This window comes from Pongo abelii, chromosome 11 (assembly GCF_028885655.2).
Source record: "Pongo abelii isolate AG06213 chromosome 11, NHGRI_mPonAbe1-v2.0_pri, whole genome shotgun sequence".
NCBI classification, from domain to species: domain Eukaryota; kingdom Metazoa; phylum Chordata; class Mammalia; order Primates; family Hominidae; genus Pongo; species Pongo abelii.
In genome coordinates this window covers 60293190-60313793 of record NC_071996.2, presented here as the reverse complement: position 1 = coordinate 60313793, position 20604 = coordinate 60293190, and the positions used below count along the sequence as shown (strand labels likewise).

Genomic DNA, 20604 nt, shown 5'->3' with positions numbered 1-20604 from the left:
GTTCTCACATGGTAGAAGGGGGGGCCCAGGGAGCTCTCTTTTTTATAAGAGCGTGAATCTCCCTAATGACTTAATCACCCACCAAAGGCTCCCCACCACTTAATACTATCTCACTGGGTATTAGGTTCCAATGTATGAATTCTTGCGGGGACACCAACATTCAGACCACAGCAGCCCTTGAGGTCAAAAGGGTTTCTTTTGCTCTGAAACCCTCAATTCCTAGCAGGGTGCCTAGCTCTGTGGTGCTTCAAAAATAGCATCTATCAGATGATCAGCTTTTTTATTTTTAAATGAAAAGTGTCAAGTAAAAATCCTGGTGTGATTATCAGAATTTTATTTTGAAATATCACAGGTGATTTTTCTCATCGCAAGTTTTTTTTGTTTGTTTGTTAATTTCTGGTACTTTACTTTTGGTGTGGAGTAACTAACCACTTTTGATTTCCTGGAACTTTGAGTAGGCAGCAGAGCTGATGGTGGAGTAGCCAAGCTGAGAAAGTCCTCTGGAGGGAAGAGCAAACCCAGTGGGGACAGGGTGGGTTTGGAGATCTGCCAGATACAGCTTGGAAGTCTTGGGGGCAGAGCTGTCACTGTTACTTGGGAATTTGTCTTACCTGGGCTCTTGGCAGTCTTTATCTTCACTGGAATCCTTTCCAGTGGGTTTTACAAACCTGGAAGACACTCTTGTGAGCACTTGAACTTGATCTCCCACAGCACAGTTGGAGGGCCATGCCGAGGGCGGCCCCCAGCCTTGCTTTCCATAAGGAGATGATGGTTTCACAATGTCTTCTGCATGACAGGGCCTCCTTTGCCTGCCCTGTAAGCACAGCTGCTCTTTGAAGCTTACCAGTGAGCATGGGTCTTAGGCTGTTTTCCCAATTATTCTCTTTTCTTTATTTGGCTTAATTTCAAGATTATCTGCGAATAGCTCCTTTTTTCTTTTTTGTCTTTGAATGGATGCTGGCAGTCTAACCCCATTAAAGTTTAAGTAGTGCTCTCATGTTTTTTGTATTAAGCATTTGAAGGTGACTGATTTTCAGCCTTTGGTATGTTCAGGCTCATATTCAATGGTTATCTTCATTTAGAGTTTTACTATATCCATGAATCCTAATATAACTGCTCAGGTCTGTGCAACATAACCATTATTTACAGTGCCAGTATTCTATTGCAGGGTTGGCCTAGAAGGTACAAGTTAATCCTTTCCCATGATATCATGGGAGAAAAGAAAGGCTGGAAAAGAATCCAGAGACTGTGACATAATGGATAAGAATGGCCTATGGTGTCAGGCAAGTGTGGGTTTGAATCTCATTCTGTCACATCCCAGCTTTGTGACATTAAGGAAGTTACTTTTCCTCTCTGAGCTTCAGTTTTATCATCTGTGTAATGGAGATGATAATTGCTATTATGTCATTATGTGTTTTGGGAGGATTAAGTGTGGTAATATGGATGCAAATCTCCATCACAGTGGTGTCTGGTACCTTGGAAGTGTTCAGAAAACTGTAGCTGCTATTATTACTCATTTTTTAGGGAAAACCAAGGTACTAGTGATAATTACGGAATGTTTCCAAGTCACCCACAGTATAAGTCTAACTTGTGGGATTTAGAAAACAGACCATTAGTGTGTTGAGTAATGCAGTATTGAATATGTCAGTTACTACAATCTGGCTCTATGGTATTTATTTGGTTAGTTTGCAGAAAGATAGACAAATGACATGAATAAAAGCACACTTACTGACTTTCTTACTGATCTGAAGCATTTATCATGCTAGCTGTGTAAAGCTGTACTTCCTCTAAGTTCAAGGCCTCTACCTCCAAACTCAATGGGAGGATAGAATTTAGAGTATGGTTTAATTATTAGTGTTAAATTTGTACTCTTAAGAATAATTTTGTGACTGTTAAAGTCTGAGAGGTTTATTCTGTATCACATGGCTTTTATAATAGAGATGTGATTAAATACATTGTTCTTTGTACTAGGAAACCTGGAATCTGTACACTGCCTCGCTGGTTTTCAGATCAAAGAAAAAAAATCACAGTAGATGAACCTTAGAACAGTCCCCTGCCCAGAGTTAATATTTTAGATTAAAATTACATTCCTTAAATTCCTCTGTGTAGCAGATTATTTCTGAAATTTTCAGGGGGTGGGGGAAGCAGGAATATAAAATGCTAGAAATTGAGTAAATTGCATCATCTTTGAACCTTAAATGTTGATGTTGTAACTGGATGTTGAAGACTTTGCCAGAGCTCATTGATTCATGAGTTGAAGAGTTCCTTATGCAGGGTCGTGTGTTCATACTTGGAGGAAATCTTCTAAGATTTGGAGTCTGACAGTGGGAGATACAGGACTGGATGCAGGAAAGAACTTCCATGTGGAGTTTTCTGCCTGAATGTAAACTCTGAGGGCAGGAACTTGATTGCATTTGATGTCATACCTCCAGTGCCTAAATCAGTGCCTGGCTCATTGTAGGTGCTCAGTGCCTCCTGGCCGAGGGCATGAATGAATATGGGAAGGAAAGGCAGTGAGCTTGCTGCAGTTCAGAACACTTTCTGTACTCTGTACTTTATGCAGTTTATTTCTGGCTTGGCCTTTGTTAAGGGTCAGGAAGTTGGTTGGAAGAGAGATCCATCCACATGTTAGAACATCAGCTGTGTGCCAGCACTGTGCCAGTCCTGGAGATGATATGGTATAAAGACCTTTTCCAAGGTCTTCTTCAGTATTAGACTGTTGGGGGTTCTACTTTTTCTTTTGACAGTGATTGTAACAAGGGATGTTTCCCTAGAATGACTCCCCCTAAAGTAGCAGAGTGATCCCTGAGTTCAGGGGATTGGATTAATTGTCGATTTTTTTTTTTTTTTTTTTTTTTTTTTTTGGAGACGGAGTCTCGCTCTGTTGCCCAGGCTAGAGTGCAGTGGCACAATCTGGGCTCACTGCAAGCTCTGCCTCCCGGGTTTACACCATTCTCCTGCCTCAGCCTCCTGAGTAGCTGGGACTACAGGCACCTGCCACAATGTCCAGCTAATTTTTTAAAAATATTTTTCATACAGATGGGGTTTCACTGTGTTAGCCAGGATGATCTTGATCTCCTGACCTCGTGATCTGCCCGCCTCGGCCTCCCAAAGTGCTGGGATTACAGGTGTTAGCCACCGTGCCCAGCCAATTTTCTTTTTTTATAAAGAGATGGGGTCTTGCCATGTTGTCCAGGCTGGAACGCAGTGGCTATTCACAGGCAAGATCATGGTACGCTATAGCCTCCAACCTTGAACTCTTGGGCTCAAGCAATCCTTTTGCCTTAGCCTTCCTAATAGCTGGCTCTACAAGTGTGTGCTGCTGCACCCAGCTCTGGGTGGATCTTTAACTGTAAGTTTAAGTCAGTCCTGACAATTTTGGTTCATTTTATTGTCCCTGAGAAGCAGCTAGGTAAATGCGGTCGTTAAAATACATGTCTAAGCAGTCTTAGTGGCCTTCTTGGGCTTCCTTTGCTCCTCCCAAGTTAGAAGTCAGGGCAAGTCTTCCCCCCTGCTTCATCTAATCCTCTTATAACTTCAGATAAAATAATGACTATAAGGATTTGAAATCCCTATGATTGTCGAAGGAGAAGGGTTGAGAGTGAGTGGGTCTTATTTTCCTCCCTACCTTCCTATGTCAATTTTGAGCCTGTGTATTCTATAGTTTTTTTTTTTTTCTCAGCATCAGACTGAAATCTTATTTATATCTTTTTCAACTTTAATATCCCCACTTTTTGATCTTTGGGGATTAGAAGCCAAGTATGGACAAGAGGAGAGTGGCCAGGGCATTGAGTAAGCATGTATGTACATTTCATAATTTTTGCCATACCTGGTGGGTTGTGCTGAATTTCTTGGGCAAAAGGCCTGAAGTTCTGTTACCACCAGGGGAACAGGAATTGTGGTTGCCGTCGGGATCACAGCCAGGAGGCTATTTATAGTCTGTAGTGAGTGGCTGTGAGCCCACCATGGTTCTGAATATGCCTCCTGCCTTAAAGTTCCCAGTGTTCTTGAAGCGGACCCTGCCCTTGCTGGCCAGACAGTAGTTAATGATAAAGTGGATGGCTGCAGGATGTGGCGTGTGATGGCCTTGGCGGCTCACAGCCTGCAGGTGCTTGTGCTTTGGCTGACCTGAACCCAGCCAGAGAGCAGGTGCTCTCTGCCCCCATGCTGGCTTCCTGGCCTTTCTCTGAGTTGGCTTCACTGACATGGAGCTGATGGACCACTCGCTAACCAGAGTCCACTTTCTTTATTCCACATGTGCCATGTCAGGTTAAGATTTATAACAGGTCATGAATTTAGCTTCCTCATCTCTCTGAGTTCAGGTCAAATATCTAGATTTGCCTTGCAAAAATGGCCAAGATCAGGTGACACTTTGCACTTTTAGCTCACATTAAGGTATATGGACTAGAAGGAAAAGGTGAAAAAGTAAGTTCTCACAAGAAATAACCAAGAAAGGAAAACTTTTTTCCTGCTTTCATAGCAATGTATGATATGCATATTTATGTTGATTCCTGGATGCTGTAATGGTGGAGTGATAATTTATGCATTCGTTTGCGTTTGCAGGTGATGGAAAACTCCAACCCAGACGAGCCTTAATAAGATGAACATGGAATGACTGCCATTCTATGGAGTCCAGGGTAAAACAGGTTTTAGATCTGGGTTGACTCAGGGCTCAAGCAGTGTCCCTAGAGCCCTGTTATTTCCCCTCCACTTCTTCTTTTGTCAGTTCCATTCTCAGCAGGTTCTCTTTTCATGGTAGCAAAATGGCTATGGCATATCCTACATTCAAGTGTAATGAGAAAATCACACTTTCTTTTCTAGTAGTTCCTGTAAAATCCCAAGAGTCACTCTGATTGGGTGGGCTCAGGTCACGTCACACCCTGGAATCCAGTGCAGTGTGACGATTGGTTTCCAACCACACCTCAGCATGCAGAATAGGAGGGGGTGTATCCCAGACCCAGTTCAGGAGTTGTTGCTGAGAAGGAGGGGGAGGAACTGAGGAAGCATAGAGTTCCTACAGAATGATTCCATGAAGCACATATTGGGGACTTTCATTCTCATAAAAGAGCACTGTTCTTGGGACCTCATACTGTGTTGCTTGGTTCTCAAAAAGTACTAAATTCTTGTGTGGTTTCTGGGTAAGTCTGGCATCCCCCAGAAGCAGAGAGCCAGTGATTTTCCTGATGCCCTTGGGATATTCACTGCAGGGTATCAGATTACAGTAGGTCATAATGGATGCCATGCCTGGTAGTTGTGTGGTGTGACATTAGATCAATTAGCTTTCCCTGTACGCCATTACATCAAAGAGTGTCGCTGGACAGCTATTCTCAACATATGTTTTGTTTGTCTCTGAAAACACGTGTTCCATTTCTCCCTGGGCCATTCAGATTCATTTTGGGTGACTGTCTTGTCAGCCTGGGGCTGGGGAGAGGGGAGGACAGGCTTCATTTTGGCAGTGCTTCAAGCTTGGAGCAGCATCCTGCAGCCAGCACCATAAGCTGTATAATTTGTCCATGGAGGCCTATGCATTATAGAAATGAAAATTCCTTCTCTGACAGCATTCATTGCTTAGCATGCAGCAATTTGGCTGTCAGAAACAGCTGGCCCTGCAGGGTGGGACAATAGAAAGGCGAGACCCGAGAGAGGCCAGTGCTTACTCAAGTCTCCCACTGTGAGAGGATCAGGTTACTGAGACTGTCATTAACAACAGACTGCTAGGGGCTCTGGGCACAGCTTCCAGTGAGCAGGAGCCTGTGGCTCAGACAGTTAGTGATTTTCCCCTGTTTTGCTGAATGGAACAAAAATAAATAAATTAAAAATAAACCATTAACCTTTGCTGACACTCAGATGTTGAGTTCTGATTTTGTCTTCTACTGGGTGTTGAGCATTTCTGAGGAAGTAAATCCCTTCTAACCTAAGTATAGTTATTGGTGCATTGCAGAAAACTCAAAAAGGAGTGGGGCTGAGGGGCAGGATGGATTGCTTGACACCTGCATGTTGGAGGGCTGTAATTTTTAGGTTCTACTTACCTAGAAACAATGCTGAAAGGACCAGGACTGGAGACCTTAATGAGGCAGGTTTAAACATGAAGTAGAAATGGGGTTGTGCGTTCTCCCCAGATGTACATACTTAGAAGAGCCATGCAGCAAGCAGAGGAGAGGAACAGAAGAGCTGTGTGGCTTGACCCTCCTCGGAATCTGCAGTGTGGCTGGCTCTGTGTGCTTCCTGTATTGATTCCATGACTCACGGAGCATGAGCTAAGCAGAAAGCACACTTAAACTACAGAGGAGACAGCTGTCTGTTACAGGAGGACATATTTTCTGGGTTTAATGGCACCACATTTTTCCTAATAGTTTGTACACTGGAGATGTACTTACTAGTAATGTCTGCTAAAGGGTCTTTATTGTTTTTTCCTTTTTGAAAAAAAAAGACATTCTTTAAAAAAATCACCTAAATATTATTCTTGACTTTTATTTCACAACAGGACTTCCCATCTAGGAAAACAGTACCACTATTTTGTTTTTCTTTTTGTACAATAAGCAACTTGTCACTATGAGTTGTTTTTTTTTTCCCCACCTCTTGATAGCAAGGGTCTATCGGAAGTTTAAAGCAATGCAGCGGGAAGTACCTTGCCTTTTTGAAGCGAATAGCGTTTCAGAGATATTGGGCGGCTCAAGGTTAGTTCTCCTGTTGGAATTCGTTTGTTGTTCAGTGCAGCTAGAACTGTACTTTCTCCTGCTCTCCCTCTAAATCTGTTTCGCTTTTACATGATAGAGGCTGAAGTTCCCAGATGTTGTTTGGATTAAAGAGTGTGTGTGGGGAGGGGGGGAAAAGCTTTCTTGATGATAATAACAGAGTCAGACTGGCTGGTTCTGTACTGACAGGAAAATGGAGAGATAAAAACTCCATTAATGGTGTGTGCATTGCCTAAGTAGCCAATAAAACAATGCTGTCCTCACTGGAAGCCGGTCCCAGACTGGCAACGCTTCGTGCCAACTGCAGGAGACAACAGCTGCAAAGAGGGGCAGAGAATTCGAGTCAAGAGTCCACGTTCAATGACTGGCTTGGGGGGCAGTTCTTTTGTTCTCTACCTCCTCCTCTCCTCCTCCTCCTCCTTCTCCTCCTACTTTTGCCCATTTTCCTTGATGAGCCCTTCTTAATGCTCACTGTTCCAGAAATTGAACCACGTCTGATTAAAACTTAATGGTTACTCACAGAATGAAGTTGGCTGGTAGTTTCCAAGCCTGTTTGTCTGGGTTCCTTTCAGTTTGTGACAATAGAAATTGTTATTTTGTATAAAATGTATCTAAGGGTTACAGTCCTTAAAGTTTGACAGAACAGTCACTTATCACAGATGTACTGCTCTATTTTCCCTCAAATATCTTTAAATTTCCATGCTTGAAATTAAATTAAAAAATTTGAAAGTTTTTTTTAAAAAAGCATCTCATTTTAGAAGATAATGGAAAATGGCAAAGGCTTGCTTTAGTCAGCTTTCATTCTATATGTACTTCCTGAACCCGTTCTCTGAGTGAAGCTCTCTTCTGTGACTGTGGGCCAGGTAAGGCTGTGTGCAGACGAGACCTGACTTTGGGAACTTACTGTCTCATGGTCAGGTAAATCCTTTGATCTCCAAAGGGAAAGAAAGACATGCTGTTTGAGTGGTTTAGAAAAGCATCCCTGTAAATTCAAAAGAGAGATAAGCTGATTACCTAGCTCTGCCTCTGTTACATGTGAGTGTAAAATTTAAATTACTTTGACTTTTATTCATAGTATACATGGGGAAGGGAAAAGATATTTGAGTGTTTATCATTGTGCCACATCCTGTGCTACGAACTTTATATATATTAGGAAGTAGGTATCTGTAGCCTCATTCTACAGGTGAAAGAAACGTAAATCTTAAGGAGCTCATTTACTCAAGGCTGCAAAGTCTGTTCTTCCTGTTCATGGGTGCAGATGTAATGAAGCACATGATATGAACCAATTCATCTGGTATTTATTCCATCTAATTACAGTAGACGTCCAGAAGAGGAGATGGAGTATTCTTTATCTCGGCCCTTCAGAATGCTGGTGTCATGGGGTAAGGGCACACACTACTTTTAAATTCTGGAAGCCTTATAAATCCTGGAAGGCTTCATAGAGGAGGAGAGACATTCATTTATCTTGCAGCACACACCCTTGAGTGTGCTCACTGTGTCAGGCACCCCGGTAGGGACTGGGGACTCAGTGCTAAAGAGGACAAAGTCCTTCTGCTGTCAGAAGGTGGTGATGATTTCCTGGTTGGCAAAGCCATGGGAGGGGAGAACAAAGGTGGGTGTCCAAGCACCCTGGAGGAGATGAATCTTGAGAAAAGTACCTGGCGAAGAGCTCAGCTGGGAGTGATGCTTGTCCAGGTTTCCTTCCTGAAATGGAGGACTTTGTGTGCAGATATAAGGTGGTGGATAAAATGTGTAGGGAGGAGCAATAAGGAATGCTTTTAGGTACAACCTGTGTTTCCTTTTTGGAAACCCCATGTGGATTGTGAGCTGTCTCAAGGTTCCTGGCTGTGGACCTCTCACTCTCAGGCCACAGCAAGCGGCCAGTGGCCCCAGTATCTCAAGCCTGGTTTCTTCTCTCATCACTAAAGATGGCAAAGTAAGGTCATGGGCAAACCTTGTTCTTACAGATAAAGACTTTATGTTAGGCATTTCCAAAAAAAGTATTTGCCTCTTCTGACACAGTTTTAATTTACACGGCAAAGTAGGGAGCCTGCTCTGAGGAAATACGACTCCCATGATGAATATTAGATATTGAATGGCCTTTAACATGTCATGCATGCATTACCGTGCCAGCTTGTCTTTTTCTAAATGCCAGGTCGTCACTGTTAATTTTATATGTTTAAAAGATTTGGGTGAATTCCAGGTATAACACTTTGGTTTTCATTTTTACATTTCATAGTAGTTGAAAGGCTCCATGGTATTCCTGATAGATGCTTGTCTGCGTCCATATTGATGAAGAACAGTAAAGTATATTAAATTAAAGGGTTGTTGGCTGGTTGTTTGGCAGTGACTTACTTTCTGTTTTCTGTTCACTAGAGGATGCTTGGAGGATGTAATCTGCATACTGGTTATCAATGTGAAGGTTTTCCTTTGTTCTGTCAATAAACCCTACTGGTTAACAGATTCTTGTTTTTAACCACTGGTTTTCAGCCCTGCTGTGGGGCAGAGCTACGCTGCAGTCCATTGTGAGTATTGCTAAGTAATTTATTATTCATTATTGAGGTAAAGAAATTTTGACATACGTTGGAGCTGATTCAGCACAATACTCTCCCATGCATTCCATTATGTCTTTCAGAGTGAGAAAAAAATGGAACTCAAAGGCAAGTCAAAGAACTGCATGTTTTAGTTAGTAAAATATACTATTAAGGAAAAGAAAAAGTGTTAAAAAGAGGAAAGAAATGAGTATCACAAAAGTCAGCATTATGGTTATAAGAGCATCAATAATATTAATAACTTACCCTTTAATGGTGCTTATATCATGTTCTGTTGTGAATGCTTTACATATATTAACTCATTTAATTCTTAGGATAATTCTGTGAGGCAGGTATAACTTTTAATGGAAATTTTTCAGATGAAGGGAATGAGGCACATTAAGTTAGCTCCTGAGGCCTTAAAGGTAGCGCATGGCAGGACCACAGTTCTAATTGGCTCAGTTCTGGGTTTTAACCACAGTGTAGGGGAGGAATGGGGTATAGTGGTTGAGGACACATGGGATGTGGTAGGATGTGGAGTGCTGGCAGTTTCCTAAAAAGGAAACATCAGGAACCTCACTAAAGGTTTTAGTTGCATTTTTAGTCTATATGGATTGTTTTAGTCCATTTGGGCTACTATGACAAAATTCCAGAGGCTGTGTAGCTTATCTGGAGGCTGGGAAGCCCAAGATCAAAGCACTGGCAGATTCAGTGTCTGGCGAGGGCTTCTTAGGTCATAGTTGGCATCTTCTTGCTCTGTCTTCACATGGTGGAAGGGATAAGGTAGCTATCTGGGGTCTCTCTTATAAGGGGACTAAATCCACAGGGGCACTCATCCCATGAGGCCCTGCTGTCATGATTTAATCACCTCCAAAAGCCTCACTTCCTAATGTCATCCCATTGGTGATTAGGTTACAACATATGAATTTGAGAAGATACAAACATTTAGACCATAGCATGGATTGAATATATATAGTCATATACTATATGTTTTTATATATGTATATATGAATACATTTATTTATTTGATATACATCTGCATGAATTCATACTGTATTTGAGAAATGGCAGTATAAATGGCACATGTGTGTGTGATATATATAGCTCTCTATTCTTGCTGTTTGATGTATTAATACAATAAACCCCACAGTTGGGACCTACGCATCTATCTCTAGAGAAAGAGCATATTCACATATGGAAGCTTTTTTCAACCCTGGAATGCCCCTACTTGTGTGGAGCATTCACATTTATTTGCCTCTTAAAAAAAAGTACCAGGCTGGGCATGGTGGCTCACGCCTATAATCCTAGCACTTTGCGAGGCCGAGGCAGGCAGATCACCTGAGGTGAGGAGATCGAGACCATCCTGGCTAACATGCTAAAACCCCGTCTCTACTAAAAATACAAAAAATTAGCCAGGCATGGTGGTACACGCCTGTAATCCCAGCTACTCAGGAGGCTGAGGCAGGAGAATAGCTTGAACTTGGGAGGCAGAGGTTGCAGTGAGCCGAGGTCATGCCACTGCACTCCAGCCTGGGCGACAGGCGATTTTAAATTTAATCCAAAATTATATTTAAAAGAAAATAGCTTCTAGACATGTATGTGACCTGCCCTTTGTATGTCCAAAGTATTATTAAAAAACTGGAAGGATACCTCATGGTTGTGTTAAACCAGTCTGAATTTGGTTAGAAGTTCTAAGAGACTCAGTTGAATTCATGCTAGTATGTGTTGTCTTAAGCCTGAGTGCACAGCAATGCTGGCAGAACCAACAAAAGTGCTGCACATGAAACAACTAAAATGGATTTTTAAAAAAGCTGTTATCTAAGAGTTACCTCCACCAATACTTAACGCATTCAAAATTAAAACTAACAGGAGCTAGCCTTTTCCTTCCTGACAGTTTTAGAAAATAAGCCATTCTAAAACTTACAGAAGATTATCATTTCCCTCTTGGATTTAGAAAGTAAAAAAACAAAATCAGGTAGACAAATGTTTATGAAATGGACTAAGGTTTAGTGACCCGAAACTCAGTTGAATTTTTCTCATAATTGTTGACAGTGTGAATGGTAAACAGAGACAATTGCTAATGTTTTATTTCCTTTTTATATGTGTGTTGTACTTTCATGTCCCATCATATTGAAGTAATCCTGAAAGTATTAACTGTTTCTTACCATGTCTGTCTCAGTGAAACTCAACTCCCAGCTGCTCATTTGAGTCACCTGGAGAGTTGGGACAATGGCCATCCTCCATTTCCACCAGAGAGCACTCTTCAGGCACTTTTAATATACAGCCAAGGGTGAGAACAACTGGGCTCATTTAGTCCTTTAACCCTGGGGTTTTGGGTAATGCTTGTCTGCCCTTCCTCTTCAGTCCACAGAGCTCAAGTATATGTTGGACATCAGGGATGCAAAGGTACAGGAAGCCAACCTGTGCAGTATGGAGACTAGCTTGTTAACTTATTGGTCTCTGGAGGAACTTCTACTGAGAGAATTCAGCTGGCTGTAGTATCACCTCTACCTGAGGAAGGATAGGGCTGACAATTTGCTAGTCTCTAGCTCTTCTTGAATTGCTTTTGAAGGGTAGAAATGTGTGACAAAAGGCTTATATATGTGTGTGTTTATACACATATATTCCTTTCATTGTTGCTTGGATAAATAGAGCACATTTTAAATGAGAATGGTGTTAAAATGGCTATGAAGAATTAATTTCACATTAGAAATTCTGGCTCACATTCTGGGAATTTGGGTTATTGATGATAAATATAGATTATTCGTATTAATTGTCGGGTAAGTTGCTTCTTAAGAGTTGCAATATCACAAATGATCAAAAAGCTGATGTTTCAACCTGTGCTTATGTAAATTAATCACAGGTGTGGAATCTTGAGGCTTACGAAGAAAAGACTCCTAACAGTCAAATTCAGGCATGTTTTATGTTATATAATTAATCTATAAAAAATGAATCCTGATGCAAAGCTATGTGTTCTAATTAATAGTAACCCAAATCAAGAGGCTAAAATTCCATTAGTGGACTGAATGCTGAGTGACACTTGGGGAGAGTAAAGTATAGAAAATGTCTCTGTTTTGTGGTTACTCATATAAAAGGTCTTGCATTAAAGAGTCCAGAGATTTATGTATCATAGACAAGGTCGTCTTGATAATAGCATGTAATTCTGGGAGCAGACACATTCCCATCTTCCCACCCCATATCACCCCTACTCCAAAGCATCACTGGAATCCCAAAGAGGATTCCAGGTAGGCTGGCCTCAGTCCTGACTCTTGACTTGCCATCATCCTTTCTTGTTTTTGTCTTTCCTGTTATTTTCTTCTGATACCTCACGTGTCCTTTGGTAGAGGCTGTTTCATTTTAATTATTTAATTTCATTTTAATTATCTGCCATTTACTAATGTTAGTCTGAAGTTGGTGGTGATTTGCAGTTTCTCGGTAGTAGTTCTCATCTGATTGGGGGGTGGTGTCTGCCTGTTTTATAGATGGGACACAGGCAGAGAGTAATGTGCTTAAGATACCAGTGCCTGGGAAGTAACATGCCTAGGTTCATTCCTCAAGCTGTGCGATTCCAGAGCTTTTGCTCTTTTCACAAAAATTAACTGGGAGACAAGCTGTGTCCAGGTGGTGAAGCTAGGTCCAGGAGTACAGCCCAGCGTGTACTCGAGGTCTAAGTTGTACAAAAAAGGCTATAAGACCTTTCAAACTGATTTTTAAAATAACAGTTTTATTGAGTTAGTTCATATACCAAAAACATTCACCCTTTTATAATGTACTATTCAGTGGTTTTTAGTGTAGCCACAGAACTGTTCAACTGACACCACTATCTAATGTTAGAACATTTTCACCACCCTGACAGAGAAACTATTAGCTTTTAAGACTAATTTTAAAGCTAACATTATTGGAGTAGAAGCCAAGGATTGGGCTCTCCTGATCATCCTGTGAACTGAGTGAGGTAGAAACCAGTTCCTGGCCCAACCCTGCAGTGGGCACAGAGTAGACACCAGTGTTGACTCTCACAGAATCCTCCGGAACACTGAATTCTCAACTTTTGAAATTTTAACCCAGTCCCAATTTTGGTAAACTAAAAAATCTCACTTTACTCTGCCCACTTGTTTTATGAAAACAATAGGATTTAAAATTGTTTTCTAAGCACCTATTTATGTTTTTTGATTTTTCTAGGGTAGATCTGCCACCCTCATTACTTTGATTGGAGAGTCATTGGCATCTCAAGACTTCTGGGTTATTTTCATTGCAGGTTTGCTTGAACACATGAAATGATTCAGTGCAGTCATGAGTTCAAATGACTCACACATTAAGCGATTTCATGTGTAAAAGTGATCCCAGCCAGCAAATGCTAATAACAGCCATTTATTATTCCTTGGATCTTTCTACTCTTTTCTTTAACATTTGTCTTTGGCCATTGCCTCCTTTCTGTTACCTTTTTCATGCTTATTAAAGTAAATTGAATAACATTATATAGCAACGTGTGTTATTTGTCTTTTCTTCCCAGTGTGATATAAACAGGCTGGGGCTGAGAAAATGGGTAGTGGGGTGGGGAAAAACCTTTAAGAAGGTAAAGGCCAGGTGTGGTGTCTCATTCCTGTAATCCTAGTGCTTTGGGAGGCTAAGGTGGGAGAATTGTTTGAGAGCAGGAATTCAAGGCTACCGTGAGTTATGTTTCTACCACTCCACTCCAACTTGAGCAACAGAGTGAGACCCTGTTTCTAAGACAAAAAATGTAGCAAATGTAATATTGTCATGGTGAGAGGAAGAACACTTCTTTTTCCTGCTTTAGCTCCCTCAGTCACCTTGACTGACAACATCTGGAAGCAGGCCAGCCAGTGAGAGCTTAGCCAAGGGAATTGTATGGGGGCATGAGTCCAAGTGACCATCTTGGGAATAATTCTCTGGGAAAAAATTACTTTTTTTTTTTTTTTTTTGGTGAAATAAAGCATCTCCCTTCTTACATTTTATTGATAACAATTTAGTTTCCAGTAATATTACATTGTTAGCATGGTATATAAGTATTGTTCTCAAGTTTTGTTTTCTCTCTGTGTGTGTATATAAAATTTAGAAAAAAGATTATGTCCTAAAATGTTAGAGTAGGGAATACTTTGTTTTCAAATGTAAGTCACGAGGAAGCTGTGGTTGCGTATATACACTTAGTTTACACATTGTCTTTTTGTGTGAAATCAGAAACATTGGTAGTTCTCTGTGTCTATAACTTAGGGTTTGGGGAAGTTTGTTTTGTTTTTTACTTTGAGTTAAAAGCCATGACAACACTGAAAATGGGTTCCAGTAGGTCTACCTCCTTTTTTTCCATTAGCATAGTTATTTCTTTTTCATTTTTTAAATTGTTCATATTTCTCTTGGATGGTATCTTTTCTGCTTTGAATCCATTATCAGGGTACACCATTTATTATCAACATTTATTAAGGGCCTTTTATTTAATTTTATTTTGAGACGGAATTTGCTTGTCACCTAGGCTGGAGTGCAATGGCATGATCTCGGCTCACTGCAACCTCCGCCTCCTGGGTTCAAGCAATTCTCCTGCCTCAGCCTCCCAAATAGCTGGGATTACAGGAGCCTGCTACCACATCTGCCTAATTTTTGTATTTTTAGTACAGATGGGGTTTCACCATGTTGGCCAGGCTGGTCTCGAACTCCTGACTTCAGGTGATCCACCTGCCTTGGCCTCCCAGAATGTTGGGATTACACGCGTGAGCCACTGTGCCCAGCCTCTTGGCCTCTTATTTATATGACTATCCTTGATGTTTCAGAGGTGAAAAATACTACTTATCTTTGAGGAGTCCACAGACTCACCAGGGAAATAGTAAAATTTAAAAATTGAAATGCACTTTTAAGGGCCACAATAGTTAAGTTTGGGAACAGCAGATGAGGGGGCATGTGTTAATATTTCAGACAGGATGTAGACATGGGGGCTTTGGGAGGCGATGCTGGGGCTGATCCTGAAGCATACGAGTTTGCCAGATGAAAAAACATTTCAGGCAGACAAGTGCAAAGGCAGAAGGTGAACAAGGTCATGGTGTTCCCAGTGAGCTGTAAGATACAATTAGGGTGAGGGTACCTGTGAGATGATAACTCGATGATGTTGGAGATGTCTGGGGCCAGATCATGTCAGGAAATCTACACCAACTAGGAGAGCCATTGATGGCTTTAAGCAGAGGAGAGGCACTAGTGAGCATTACTCAATGAACGATTTACTACACTGATGGAAGGGATGTAGAGGAGACCATGAAGGAGTCAGTTGGGGCACTGCTGGTGGGAGAGGTCCTGGGCTGGGATGTAGGCAGCGATGGGGTTTGTAAGGTGAACTTGGTTTCTGGCTTTGTCTACAAGATTCTTCAGTGGTTCCATTGCAGAAGATAGGACATAAAGAAAGATTAGTAGATTTGGGATGGTGGGTGACATGGACAGGATGCTTTTAGTCTTGGGAACCTGGATGTATTATTTTGCTCCCTTGAGAGACTGTTCTTGGTAGACCCACTGTTACTCTACTTCTGTTTGTACATTTTCTTACTCAGTTATCCTTCAATTGGAGAGCAAATGATTGGTGAGCAAATTAAATTAAAAGCAAACCTCAGTCAGACACAGTGGCTCACACCTGTAATCCCAGCACTTTGGGAGGCCGAGGCGGGTGGATCACTTGAGGTCAGGAGTTCGAGACCAGCCTGGCCAACATGGTGAAACCCTATCTCTACTAAAAATACAAAAATTATCTGGGCATGGTGGCAGGTGCCTGTAATCCCAGCTACTCAGGAGGCTGAGGCACAAAAATCGCTTGAGCCCAGGAGGCAGAGGTTGGAGTGAGCCAAGATTGCGCCACTGCACTCTAGCCTGGGCGACAGAGTGAGACTCTGTCTCAAAAAACAAACAAACAAAAAAACTAACCTCTGAATTAAGAATGAAACTGCTAAATTAAATAAAAAGTGTTATGTTATTTTTACATTTTTTCTTTAATTAGTGGGTTGGGTGCCATCTCAGTACAGAGGTAGATTGGAAAGCTGTCTTTTTTTTTGGAAACAGAGTTTTGCTATCGCTCTGTTGCCCAGGCTGGAGCGCAGTGACATGATCTCAGCAGCCTCTGCCTCCCAGGCTCAAGCAAGCTTCCTGCCTCAGCTTCCTGAGTAGCTGGGACTACAGGGACCCACTGCTATGCCCACCTAATTTTTTTTTTTTTTTGAGACGGAGTCTTGCTCTGTTGCCCAGGCTGGAGTGCAGTGGCGTGATCTTGGCTCACTGCAAGCTCTGCCTCCCAAGTTCAATCGATTCTCCCGCCTCAGTTTCCTGAGTAGCTGGGATTACAGGCATCCGCCATCATGCCTGGCTACTTTTTGTATTTTTGTAGAGATGGGGTTTCACCATGTTGGCCAGGCTGGTCTTGAACTCCTGACCTCAGGTGATCCGCCTGCCTGGGCCTCCCAAAATGCTGGGAATACAGGCGAGAGCCCCTGCGCCCGGCCTTTTGTATTTTTTTGTAGAGACGAGGTTTTGCCATGTTGCCCAGAAAATTCCTGGGCTCAAGCAGTCTGCCTACCTCGGCTTCTCAAAGTGCTGGGATTACAGGCGTGAGCCACTACGCCTGGCCCAAAAAAAGCACCTTTAATTAAAGAATACCCCTTGCTGTTAGCATAATTCTTGAGGAATCCTGGTAACAATCATGAAAGAAATATCTAAGCAGAATCTTTGAGTGGGAAGGAAACTTAATGACTTGGGCCACTGCTCTCACTTTATAGTTAGGATAAAAGGATAACAGAGAAGGGTGAGTGAGAAGGGTTAGTGACTTCTGAGTGTCACACAGCAGTGGTGCGGGGGCATGTCTAGCTCATCAGTTCAGTGTTATCTCCATCGACCTGGATGACTCCCTGCTCAATCCCACAGAGACGATAGAGCTGAGTTGAAAGACACTAGTGCTCAAGACCACCAAGTCAGCGGTAGACCCAGAGTTGCCTAAATTCTTGACTTTAATCTTATTTTAAATTAACTCACTGTTCATAGGCCAACAAGTATTTGTTGACTAGTTAGTATGGAAGGGATACTACCCTAATTATTATACAATCAAAGATAAATAAGAGGCTATTTTCCTCTTCAAGAAGTGTGCAGGTTGATTTTTCAGATTAACTCATTACAGGACTGGCAAACACTTATAAAATTCATGGCTTGTCTGACATAATTATGGGTATGTAGTATATACACATACAAAACCAATGAGAAAATGAGGCCACATAAAACATTGTTCATTCTTCTTTTCTTTTTTTCCCTAACTTCATTGGATTTTGTTTTCTTTTGTTTTTTTGCTTGTTACCTTGTTCTCTCTGCACAGTGGGCAAGCAGTATCTAGACTAGCTTTAGAAATGCCTGTATGCTGGTGGGCAAACAATAAATAGAACCAAATAATAAAAAATAATATTGATTGTCTTTTTTTCAGTTTATTCTTGTTCAATCATAATTAGGAAGCGTGATCTGGTGAAAATTTTTCTTAGGTTGGTAATGACATAAATACTTGCAGGATGGTATTTGGTACTTTTTGCTACTGCTTTGAATTTAAGCCTAGGGTAGAAATTTAGCCATTTAGTGATAGAGAAGTTTCTTTTTCTTTACCAAGTTTATGAGCTTGAAATTATTTATGCTTTTTGTTTTCTTTCTTTCTTTCTTTCTCTTCCTTCCTTCTGTCCTTTCTTTTCCTTCCTTCCTTCCTTTCTTTTCCTTCTTTCTTCCTTTCCTTTCCTTCTGTCTCTTTTTCTTTTCTTTCTTTCTTTCTTTTTTTTTTTTTTTTGACAGGGTCTTACTCTGTCGCCCAGGCTGGAATGCAGTGGTGTGACCATAGCCCACTGCAGCCTCCACCTCCCAGGCTCAAGCAATCCTTCCGCCCTCACCTTCATGAATAGCTGGGACTACAGGTATGTGCCACCCATGCTTGGCTAATTTTTTGGAGATGAAGTCTCACAGTATTGCCCAGGCTGGTCTCCAATTCTTGGGCTTAAGCAATCCTCCTGCCTTGGCCTCCCAAAGTGCTGGGATTACAGGCATGAGCCACTGTGCTCCACCTGTTTTTTCTATAATTTTAAACTTCATTCATGCCACAAATATGTAAGTAGTCTGGCATGATGCTAGATCAGGCACTGGAGATATAGCAGCACATTGAATACACAGAGTTCCTACTTTCAAGAGGCTCCTCGTTGAAGTTTTGCTAAATATCTGTCTAGTGAAGGTAAATAGTACAGCCTAGAAGAAACAAAATGCCAGACACTCTATTAGAAAACCAGAAAATCTGGTCCTGGCCTGGTGGGTGGCAGTATTGCGAACTCTTGTAAAAGTGCCTGAGATCGTGAGCTGATGAAAGCCTGTATAGTCTTATGTGTGAGTGTAATCGCCAAGGATTACCACATTCCTGCCAGACAACAGTTACAACACGGATGTCTCATGGTAATGAGGAGAGCTGGAGCGCTGTTGCAATGGGGTGTACACACATGAAAGCTGAGCCAAACAGACAGAAAGGCGATCTAATTACCAGAGAAGTCTGATACTGTTTAGGGAGTCATGTGTTGGGGGAATGGAAGAAGTGGCCATTTCCTCCTTTCTTCTCTTCCACTTGTTCTCAATCCCTCTTCACTCAAGATGCTCTGATTCTTCGCTGAGAACCATTTGGAGATGTACATATAGCTGGAATAAAGCTACTTGGGGTTAGCCCAGGACAGCAGACTTGTTTCATGGAAGACATTTTTTCTATGGATGGAGTAGTGGGGAGGAAGAGGGATGGTTTCAGGATGAAACTGTTTACATCAGATCATTAGGCATTAGTTAGATTCTCATAAGGAGTGTGCAACCTAGATTCCCCACATGTGCAGTTCACAATAGGGTTCGCTCCACTAAGAATCTAATGCTGCCACTGATCTGATCTAATAGGAGGCAGAGCTCAGGCCTAATGCTCACTTGCCAGCCACTTACCTCCTGCTGTGCAGCTGGGTTCCTAACAGGCCATGGACCAGTACCCGTCCACATCCTGGGGGCTGGGGACCCCTGGCCTGATGAATTGTCATGAAACTCATTTCTCACTCAGGAATTGATTTGACTCCATGGAACCACCACAGACCTATTAACTGGGTGAAGGCTGATGGGACTTGAAAAAAATGAAGGACAATTAGAAAAATAGGGGGAAAGTGTGATGGATCCATTGGATGTCTATATTGAGCTACTAGCTGCTCTAAAAGGCTTACAGAAAGGCCTCCTATGTAATTGGTAACATCAGTTAACCAGAAAGGCTGTGTTTATTTCCTTCCTAAACTGGTTAATCAAAGATTTCAGTGGGCCTTGCATAGGGAAAGAAATCAGGATAGAAAAGGGAGAGAGCAGGAATAAAGAAGAGAGAGAGAAAGGAGTGGCTGGGTGTGGTAATCTCTCACTCCTGTAATCTCAGCACTTTGAGAGACTGAGGTGGGCAGATCACTTGAGGTCAGGAGTTTGAGACCAGCCTGGCCAACACGGCAAAACCCCATCTCCACCAAAAATTAGCCAGGCATGGTGGCATATGCCTGTAATCCCAGATACTCAGGAGGCTGAGGCAGGAGAGTCACTTGAACCTGGGAGGTAGAGATTGCAGTGAGTGGAGATTGTGCCACTGTACTCCAGCCTGGTTGAGAGAGTGAGACTCCGTCTCAAAAAAAAAAAAAAAAAAAAGAAAGGAGTGAGTGACATGGGTTACTTATGAGTGAGGAGTGCATGTGTGTCTGTCTTTTGTGGAATCTGATCTTCTCTGAAGTCACACCTCATATCTGGTGAGAAGTTGACTTAAGGGGGTATTCTATTTTAGTCTGTAGCCTTCCTGTTTGGTGTCTGGATTTTTTCTAAGTCACCACCAGTGGAAGAATGAGTATTGGGCTATTAGTCTTTCATGTTCTCTCTTTTCAGGCTTCCTATGGAGCCCTTTGTAATATTTATTTCAAAGTTGCTTATTATTATTATTACTTTTTTGACAGGATCTTGCTCTGTTGCCCAGGCTGGAGTGCAGTGGCGTGAACATGGCTCACTGTAGCCTCGAGCTCCTGGGCTGAAGCAGTCCCCCCATCTCAGCCTCCTGAGTAGCTGGGGCTACAGGTGTGCACCACCATGCCGGGCTAATTTTTAAATTTTTTGTAGAGATGGGGTCTCGCCATATTCCCCAGGCTGGTCTCCAACTCCTGGGCTCAAGCAATCGTCCTATCTTGGCCTTCCAATGTGCGGGGATTACAGGCATAAGCCACCGTGCCTGGCCCTAAATTGCTATTTTGATGAGTCAAAATGGTCAAATCTCAGCAATTGCATAGGATTCAACCTAATAATTCAACCCTGGTAATCATCACTTCTCTTCTTATAGCTGC

The 20604-nt window shown here is 42.0% G+C and overlaps 1 protein-coding gene across 5 annotated transcripts in view; it reads left to right on the top strand.

The window, feature by feature from the left end:
• Window positions 1–20604, top strand: part of ACVR1 (activin A receptor type 1) — a 141123-nt gene that overhangs the window by 31451 nt on the left and 89068 nt on the right. Inside the window, exon 2 of one of the 5 annotated variants that reach the window (XM_024243732.3) lies at window positions 4564–4637. The exons of the other annotated variants lie outside the window; for them this stretch is intronic. The gene's annotated coding sequence lies outside the window, so the exon portion shown is untranslated. The remainder of the gene's footprint in view (window positions 1–4563; window positions 4638–20604) is intronic. 5 annotated transcript variants of the gene reach the window in all.